This window comes from Geotrypetes seraphini, chromosome 1 (genome assembly GCF_902459505.1).
Source record: "Geotrypetes seraphini chromosome 1, aGeoSer1.1, whole genome shotgun sequence".
Classification (NCBI taxonomy): domain Eukaryota; kingdom Metazoa; phylum Chordata; class Amphibia; order Gymnophiona; family Dermophiidae; genus Geotrypetes; species Geotrypetes seraphini.
In genome coordinates, this window is record NC_047084.1 from 332,879,894 (window position 1) to 332,888,785 (window position 8,892).

At 36.4% G+C, this 8,892-nt stretch overlaps 1 long non-coding RNA gene across 1 annotated transcript; it reads right to left on the reverse strand.

Moving 5' to 3' along the window:
- Nucleotides 1–1,395: 1,395 nt before the first annotated feature.
- On the reverse strand, nucleotides 1,396–3,108 carry LOC117361358. The gene is made up of 3 exons (XR_004539638.1): nucleotides 3,051–3,108; nucleotides 1,464–1,598; nucleotides 1,396–1,424 (listed from the first exon to the last, which is right to left on the reverse strand). It is a non-coding gene; the product is annotated as an uncharacterized LOC117361358 (long non-coding RNA).
- Nucleotides 3,109–8,892: the final 5,784 nt, after the last annotated feature.

Consider the following 8,892-nt stretch of genomic DNA (forward strand, 5'->3'; position numbering starts at 1 on the left):
CTGGCCTTAGCTACATTATATTTAAATGTTTTATTCACCTGTTTTTCCGTACGCTTCTATTTGGGCGCAGTCCTTAACTAACACAGATGTTTGTCTAACTAGAATTACCCAGAATCATACGAAAAACTGGCGCTACAAAAATACTGCACTATCATGCTTCTGACATCCATCTCAATATCGTCCCATAAACAGCGCTAGCCACCACGAGCCACGACAATCCCCTCTTGGATATTACTGAATTTATGAAGTAATATTCAGAATTGAGCTCGTGGTCTTATCTGTGGCGCTGGGGTTCACTCAGGGTACGGTTCTTCTTATGGATCAGTGTGTCTGTGCAAGTATATTCTTTTAAATGCCAATTAGATAGCAAAAGCCAGAAAAATGTACTACCTAGGCCTGCAACGGCAGGTGCCTAGAAGATCTTACCCAAAGCTTACTTGAATTCTCTAGTGAGAATGCAAGCAAATCCCATCCACTATTCTAGATAAAACCCATCTAAGTGTACATTTATGTAAGTTGCTGTCTAAACCATATCATACAGGAAACTTACCATTCCAGTGGTAGTTAAACAGTGTCTGTTCTAGGTGCAAGTACAGTCCTAGAGCAGAGACGTCTGTTGTTTTATTCATAGAGGTATTCATGAAACTCCAGTACTTTTAAAGTTTAAAAGTCAGAAAATTTAGAGAAAGTATAGCTAAAGAAAAATAGAACCCTAGATTTCCCTAAGATAAAGAGAACCTCAGCATTACCTAATTTAATTAGTCCCTATGCTCAAAAGTGTTATGTTATAAAATCTTGGAATTAAATCAATAAAGTGTAAAATAATGCACAGTGTTAAGAAAACCCAAATATATGCTTAATATGGAAATGTACTCATGTGCAGATAATGCATGCACATCAGATATAAGTTTTCTTTTTTCTGTGTGTGTTGCAGGAACTCATTTCTCAAATTTAAATTAAAATCATTAAAAGGACTGATGATATCAGCTGTTAAACCCAATTAAACAATATTGTGGCACTGTGTTACAGCTTAGAAGCTGCCACTGTATATGGAAATACAGTCATATGAAATAAAATTTAAAATACAGGATACACAAAATATTTTCTGAGAACAATGCATGAAGACAATGATAAAGAAAATACAGTTATTAATACAATATCAGAATAAGTCTATGAAATTATGCAAAAGCATAATTAAAGTTCAGAAGCCTAATTCAAATGAAATGATTTAAAGTAACGTGGTTTAAGATAAAGTCTGTTTTTTCGTTCAAAATTTTTTATATGAGTCCAGAAATGTCTTTTGCAAATAGTTTTAGCAACTTGTAAGGTCGGAGTCTCTAAATTAATTTCAGTGAAATTTAAATCATGGCTTTAAAAAGTTCATGCTGCAACGTTTTCATAATTCAAGCTTGGCTTTTCTGTAACTATGGAACTGCTTTTCTTTACACCCGTACTGGTACAACTGAAAGGTAAGCACAGCTCATTAGTTGAAGACAAAGGAACACTGAAATTCCCGCCGAAAATTCAGCATCGGAATTTTTCTCTGTGTTCTCCACAGCTCTAGAGGTGGTATGTGGTACTGCTGATCAGTGTAAATCCTGGAAGGAAAGCACATGTTCATTAACAAAAGAACAAAGAAAAAAGAAACACATGGCACGTTATCCCCTCTGCAAACAGTACTAATTCTTGTATTGCAGAGTCTTCTGTGTAGAATTGTTGAAAAGATTCAAAGAAGGTTCTTAACTGAAACACAAAACATACAGATTAAATAGACTTTTCTCAGGGTCCTGTAGTACCAAAATATGGCCACAGGAAAATTTAAACATGCAGACACATTCTCTACATGGTAAAATTAGACTTTCTTTTTTTCTAACATCAGGGAATTATTCTCAATTCCATATTCTTTATTAGGTTCCTATCCTGAAGAGCTTACTTGTAAAAAGTAAGCAAAATTTCAATTCCGAATTCATCCACTTACATAAAAGTTTATTATAATTGTTCTTTTCCGTTAACTAAGTTAGCAAGCCCTTTGTTTCACATTTATTTCGATTTTCAAAAAAAAATAGGTACTTAACCTCTATTTTTCTTAATCTTTTTAACCTCTATTTTTCTTAATCTTTTTATTTTAAACTTCTCAATTTAATTTTAAAATGCATTTAAATTTAATTACTCCCTAATCATACATTTCGGACAATGCACAATTTTAAAAATACTTTATAAACCATGCAGGGGCACAAAAATTCATATTCAAAATTAATTTGAACCCTGAGATAAAAATATAAAGGCAGGGATTTTATTTTTCCCTTATGCACACTTGCCTGCTTTTAAGCATGGTATCTGTTTTTTGGAATAAATCTTTTTCTTTTCCACAAAATTATCCTTTCACTGTTGAATACATTCCCAAATCCAGCAGAATTCTTTTCTCTTCTCTCATCTTCCCTATCGAACTTCTAATTAACACATTTCACAAGCTTTCTTTCCACATTCCTGTACATTCGTTCTACAAACTATCTCCCTGCTTTGAAATCGCCAGACATTTAACTTTCTTTTCCTTTTCACTTAACCATCTCGTTTAAAAATCACTTTCCAATTCCTTCAGATCCTACAGTTCTGTTCTTCCAATATTCTGATAACCTTTTTTAAAATATAAAGAAACAACATACAGGCTACATAACATCTTTTTAATGCATTCTTTGACATAGCCCTAGGCTACAAACAGCTCTGAAGCTACTAAAGTACCTCAATTGTTCTTAACAGCACAGATCTACACTACAAAAACAACATACACAAACTTTCCGGAACTCTAAACAGCATGCTGGTAAAGTTTTATCAGAGAGAGACCACATTGAATCCTGATATTCACACTACATAAGCTTTTCTTTTTTTCTACTACATCAGAAACAAATTTAAGCCACGGATACATAGGATTCTCATGTCTTGCTAAACTACCAGTTCTCAATAAACCCTTTTAATATGCAAACAGACTTGCTCCGAGACTTCTCAAAAAAGAAGAATCAAATTCGTTAACTGACTAGTATATAAGCAAATACCTGTTGGAAAATCTGTAGCCCTGAGACAAAGGACTCCATTGCTGCTATTCCCTCCCCCTCTTTCCTCCCCCTTCCCCTCTTCCTGGTAATGAACAAAGGAGAAGCCCGCCTTCAGCTCACGTGATAGCTCTGTGGAAGGCGAGGGAGGAAAAAGGTGGGGGTGAAAATCCCCATTTGCAGCCCGCTCTTTCAAACAAAGGAACAGCATAGAGCGAGAGGGGACTTCTTGTAAGATACCATTAACTTTTCTTTTCTTTTTCCAGAGACAAGAGAAACAGTTAGGGCAGAGCAAAAAAGACAGAGAGAGACAGAAACTGGAGTTTAGAAAGACAAAGCTGAGAAACACAATTTCTTTTTTCTTTTCAAAGTAGTTACTTCAGATAGGCACTGAAAATGCAGAGGGAGACAAAGAAGGAGGGGGTGCCCTCAGCCCGTTTTTTCAAACAAAGAGACGGGTGAGGGAAACTTTTCAAAGTCAGATTAAAACAGACAGTTTTCTTTTTCACAGAGAGAAAAAGTTAGTTCAGAGACAAAGCTTAGACACACAGCAGGAAAGAACAAATTTGTTTTTTTCTTCAAACTTAATAACTTCTATTATAACAGCATTTTTAGTATAATTCAAACAAGCAAAAACTTACCGGCTTTCTCACTTGCAACCTTTCTGGATTCTTAGCCCTATTAATTTGAGCCAGTTCCACAACTATGTCATTTTTTTCTCAGTTTTTTCCTTTCTTTTGTTCCTCTTTAACCTCATAAATATCCATTCCTACTTTAAATTTGTGTGCAATCACCCTGTTCATATCTTTATGATCAGGATATAACATACGCAAACACTTCAAAACAAACCCCAGGAGGTATTTACAAAACACACTGTAACAGGACAGCTGTAAACCCCGAGAGAAAAAGAAACAGAGAGAAAGAAAGTAAAATCTGGCCAGAGAGAGACAGCAGAAATAAAGTCATAAAGCATCAGAAGATACAATTTTTCTCTATACCCCCAAATCTTAACAAACTAAACATATAATACAATATCCCCAAACACTATGCCTATATACAAAGCATTAATTAACTTAGCTTCAAAACAAAAGGGCCCCCCAGTCTGTTAAGCAAAGAACAGACATACCTTATGTTGCACTGCCAAACGAAACCCATAGGTTCCAAAAATGAAACCTAGAAAAATGCACAGTACGCTCCAGTCCCTTCGTGGTCGCCATTTGAGCAGAATGATTGCACACATGCGTACTAATAGCTTTCTAAGATTGTAAAATGAAATTAAAAAATAATGATGCAAAATATTTTCATAAAATCCAAAATCTTATTTTTTATTAGATATCAATATTAGGTCATAAGAGTACGCAATTAATTTTATTAGCAAATCAATTGAGTATCTTTTGCATCAGAGAATTATTATAGAAGCCAAAAAACTGGCCTTTCTCATAACAAATTCTAAAGTTTCTAGCAGTTACATGTCCATATATAACTTTTGGTTTAGTGACATCATCAAGTCTGACGACCAATAACATTTCTATGGGTGGTCTTAAAGTTTAGACAAAGAAACATTCTTCCATGTTTAAAAGTTATACAAAGTTTTCAGAAAATTACTTTTGATTTCTGAATTAACATTATAACATTCAAGAGAATCTATAATTATTAACATGGTGCTGATAAATTCTCAGCCCTTCCATGCTGACAAGCTCTGAGCCTTAAAGAAAAAACAAACTCCTAAGCTGACAGATTCAAATTGCACAGCCTTACACAGAAACCTTACTCAGGAGAAAAAGGGGGGGTTAAATCCCCCTCTCCTCTTCCTGAAGCGTGGGCTTCCAATGCCCCCCTTCTCCCTATTCTTGAGACTGACTCTAATCACTTCCAGATGTTGTGCTCAAGATTTTTTCTTAGTGTTTCTGCTTATAAAACCATTTATATATCACCACATATTACATTCATGGGCCCCAAACATTCATAATTTCATTCATATCTTGGCCATTCATACTTCATACATTTTATATCTCAGTTTGGAATATGGAATCTAATATGCTTTTCCTAACTAGCCTGAGCACATCTGTTAACAATTAGAACCACGAGGCTAAAGGCGGGAAGCTGAACAAAGAACAGAAACTATTCACTGGCACAAGATGCTGACCTAAGACAGGACAGTTATAGCACATACAAAAGAACCTAAACTGGACTCCATGTAATCATGTAATCATGATTTCCACCATGATTTAGCTCAACAGCAAAGTACACAAGAAAACACCATTCTTTTCCTTATATTAATCTTTAGTGTGTTTTTTCTTCTGGCCTTAGCTACATTATATTTAAATGTTTTTTTTTTTTGTTTTTTTTATGTTCAATATTTTTTATTAAGCTTTATGAAAAGATACAGTCCAATAATGCATTCAGATACATGTATGACACCGGGATCTCGAAACTAATAACACTTAGTGTAACACAGCAGTAACTACAATCAATTGTAATTGGGTTTGAAACCTTCTAAGAGATCCAAAGTACTTGGACTGTTTATAAGAAAACAGAAAGAAAGAAAGAAGGAGAGAAAAGATAAAAGAAAGAGAAGGAGAGAAAGAGAAAGAGAGAAGGACAGGAGTGTCTATGAAACAGATCTAACATAGGAGTCTAAGAATTTCCAAGGTGAGTTGCATAGTGTCATGTTCATGGATAATCGAGCAATATTTTTCTTCTCATAAGCATATGATTCAAATTTATGATACATGCACAAAGATTTCCACCAAAAAGTATAGTCCAATGATGAAGAGGATTTCCAATTCTTCAATATATGCATAAGGGCAGTCACAAACATAGTGTCAATAAGTTTAGGAGGACAATTCGAAAGAATAAAGCAGGGGTGCTGAGATCTGAGAATTATAATATCCAAAGAAAGTTCATCCGAACAGTTAGTAACATGTTTTATGTTTTATATTTAAATGTTTTATTCACCTGTTTTTCCGTACGCTTCTATTTGGGCGCAGTCCTTAACTAACACAGATGTTTGTCTAACTAGAATTACCCAGAATCATACGAAAAACTGGCGCTACAAAAATACTGCACTATCATGCTTCTGACATCCATCTCAATATCGTCCCATAAACAGCGCTAGCCACCACGAGCCACGACAAAAGCCACAGCCCAATGTTTCTGGGTTGACAGAGCTGAGTCCTCCCTGGTTTCAAGCACCCTTCCTCCCAGTCTTAGATCAGTGGTTCCCAACCCTGTCCTGGAGATCTGCATATAATGGAGGTACCAGGCATGCAAATCTGCACCATGCATATTCATTAGGGCTATCCTGAAAATCCAACTGGCCTGGTGGTCCTCCAGGACAGGGTTGGGAACCACTGTCTTAGGCTATCATTTTAAACCCCCTTCTTGGTTTTAAGATCCCACCCACCCTCCCATAGGAGATACCTTTATAATCATTGGCAGCCTTGCAATATTTCGGTAGTATGAGGCTGCTACAAAAGATCACAATAGCCATTTTGGAATGGCAGCCACTATGGGTAAAAGCAAGTGAACTTGATTTCTGTCCCCACAATCATGATGGACCACCAGAGATTGCAGGTAGGCCCAGGGGCCCTATCCTACATGTTCCAAGGGTGGAAGGGGATAAAGGAGTTTATTGATTAGGGGAGGAGACAAGGGGCTCCCATGCCAAGGATGGGGGGAATCAGAAGACTTCCATGTCAGGGAGAATTGAAGGCCCTCTTAAAGGCTTTGGAGTTATGCAGGTTCGGGCCAATATTTAGCTGGAGCCCCTATAACTGTCATATGCAGGCCCCGGCTGAATATTTACTGGGACCCACAAAAGCTCTGGCAGCCAGTCCCACTTAAAACAGAACTGAGTGTTTGGTGCTGATTCCCGCACATGGCTTGGTACTGGATATATGGGGCTAAATTAGTCAGGTACTGTCAGCATTAAAAAAAAAGAAGAAGAAGAAGAAGAAAAAAACACTGACTGTCACCATCTGATTATTACCCTCATAACGTATTTCTAATCCTTTGAACTTTACATGTTCCTACTGTAAGAGGTCACATCTCCCAAAAGCATACCATACTCTACTAGTTACCAGTTGAAGGTTCAAAATGATATCACGGTGACCTTAAAACTTATCCCAGGTAAGGTTATCTGATCATGAGGTGGGACATTACATTTAAAAAAAACAAAAACAACAACCTCATCCCTCTCTCAAAGAAAGGATGTTGCTCTCTGGGTTCATCTTTAAGGTGTGTATATGATTGCTTATGAATTGTTATGAATGTATAAAGAAATTTTAATTAAATTCCGTTAAAGGATTGAACATATTTTAAAACCAGAAACAATAGCCATTAAGCCGTGAAACATTCAAAATTGTCTCACTGAATTTTTACAATAGTTTATTTGTTTTCCTTTATCATTACTTTTCATAGATGAGCTCAAGTAAATAATTTAGGGCCTCTTTTTCAAAGTTGTTTAGCGCTAACTACTATGGTAATGGCCCCGAAGCCCATAGGAATTTAAAGGACTTTGGGGCTATTGTCATGTAGAAGCCCCTAACTTAGTTTTATAAAAGGTGGGGCTTAACCAATTACTTCAATTTTTACTTTAAAAAGCTAGTACCTAGAGGATTTCTAGTTTAAAACATCAGAAAATTATGATGTCCATATGTATTAATATGTTCAAATTCTCCTTTAATAACCAATGTGAAGAACTGATTCTTTTCTTTTACCCTCTGTAATTTCAGATATACTGAATTCCATAACCCTCACATGAATTTAAGGAACCTTCTTCCTCTAAGTATAAATAAGCCCTTCCCCAAGAGCCTCAGAATTCCTATCACTCTACCTTCTCTAAATAAGCCCCATTCCCTGGGGTCTAGCAGCCCCTTCTCTTCCCCCCAATCCAATCCGACTTAACCCCCTTCTCAAATATTATAATATTTCTTGTTGTCTAGTGACACCTCTCACCCTCTTAACTGACCTGAATATATCTAGTGATACTGTCCTCCCCCGCCTACACCAGACCTCTAAGGGTATACATGGAAAGAGGAAGGAGTGAAGCCTACTTGCTCTTGCCTCCAGCACTGCCATCTTCAAAAATGATGGTGCTTGATTATGCCTGGTGCATCCTGGGACATACTAAGCAGGATTAGTCTGCCAAACAAAGGATGTTTTTCCTTATTTGGTAGTCTGGGTGAATAATTGAAAGGAAGCTCTGGAATGAGGAGGCATAGGATGAAGGTGAAAGGGGATAGACTAAGAAGTGCTCTCACAAAATACTCAGAAAAAAAGGTGGTGAATGTGTGGAACAGCCTCCTGGTGGAGTTGGAAAGGCATAAAAAAGTGTATCTGAATTCAAGAAAACTTGAGACAAGTACATTGGATCTCAAAGGGAAAGGAGGGGATAATAGCTGGCATGGTTAGGCAGACTAGATAGGCCATGTGGTCTTTATCTGCCTTTATTTTTCTATGTTTCTGTATTTTAAAATATACAGCATTAGAAATAGTTGTGCATATACTGAGAATATTTGTTGTACAAACTGAAATTATGATTGGGAAAAACAAGGGACACAGAGGTCTTTTTTAGCAGCAAAGAAACATCCATGTTATAAAATGGCCACGTTGACCTCTATGCAAAGCAGATGAGTTGCCTAGTCATTAAAACAGTGGGCTGAAAACTAGCTTTGAATCTCACTTTAGTTGTTTGTGAGTTTTCATTTTCTTTTTAACTTGTGATCCTTGAATAGATAGAAAAATAACTTGAATGTACACTACTGCAATAGCCTTCAGGCTTGTAGGTTTCTTTTATATTCCAAGTTTTTCCAAGTTTCCAAGTTTTATTTAAAATTTGATT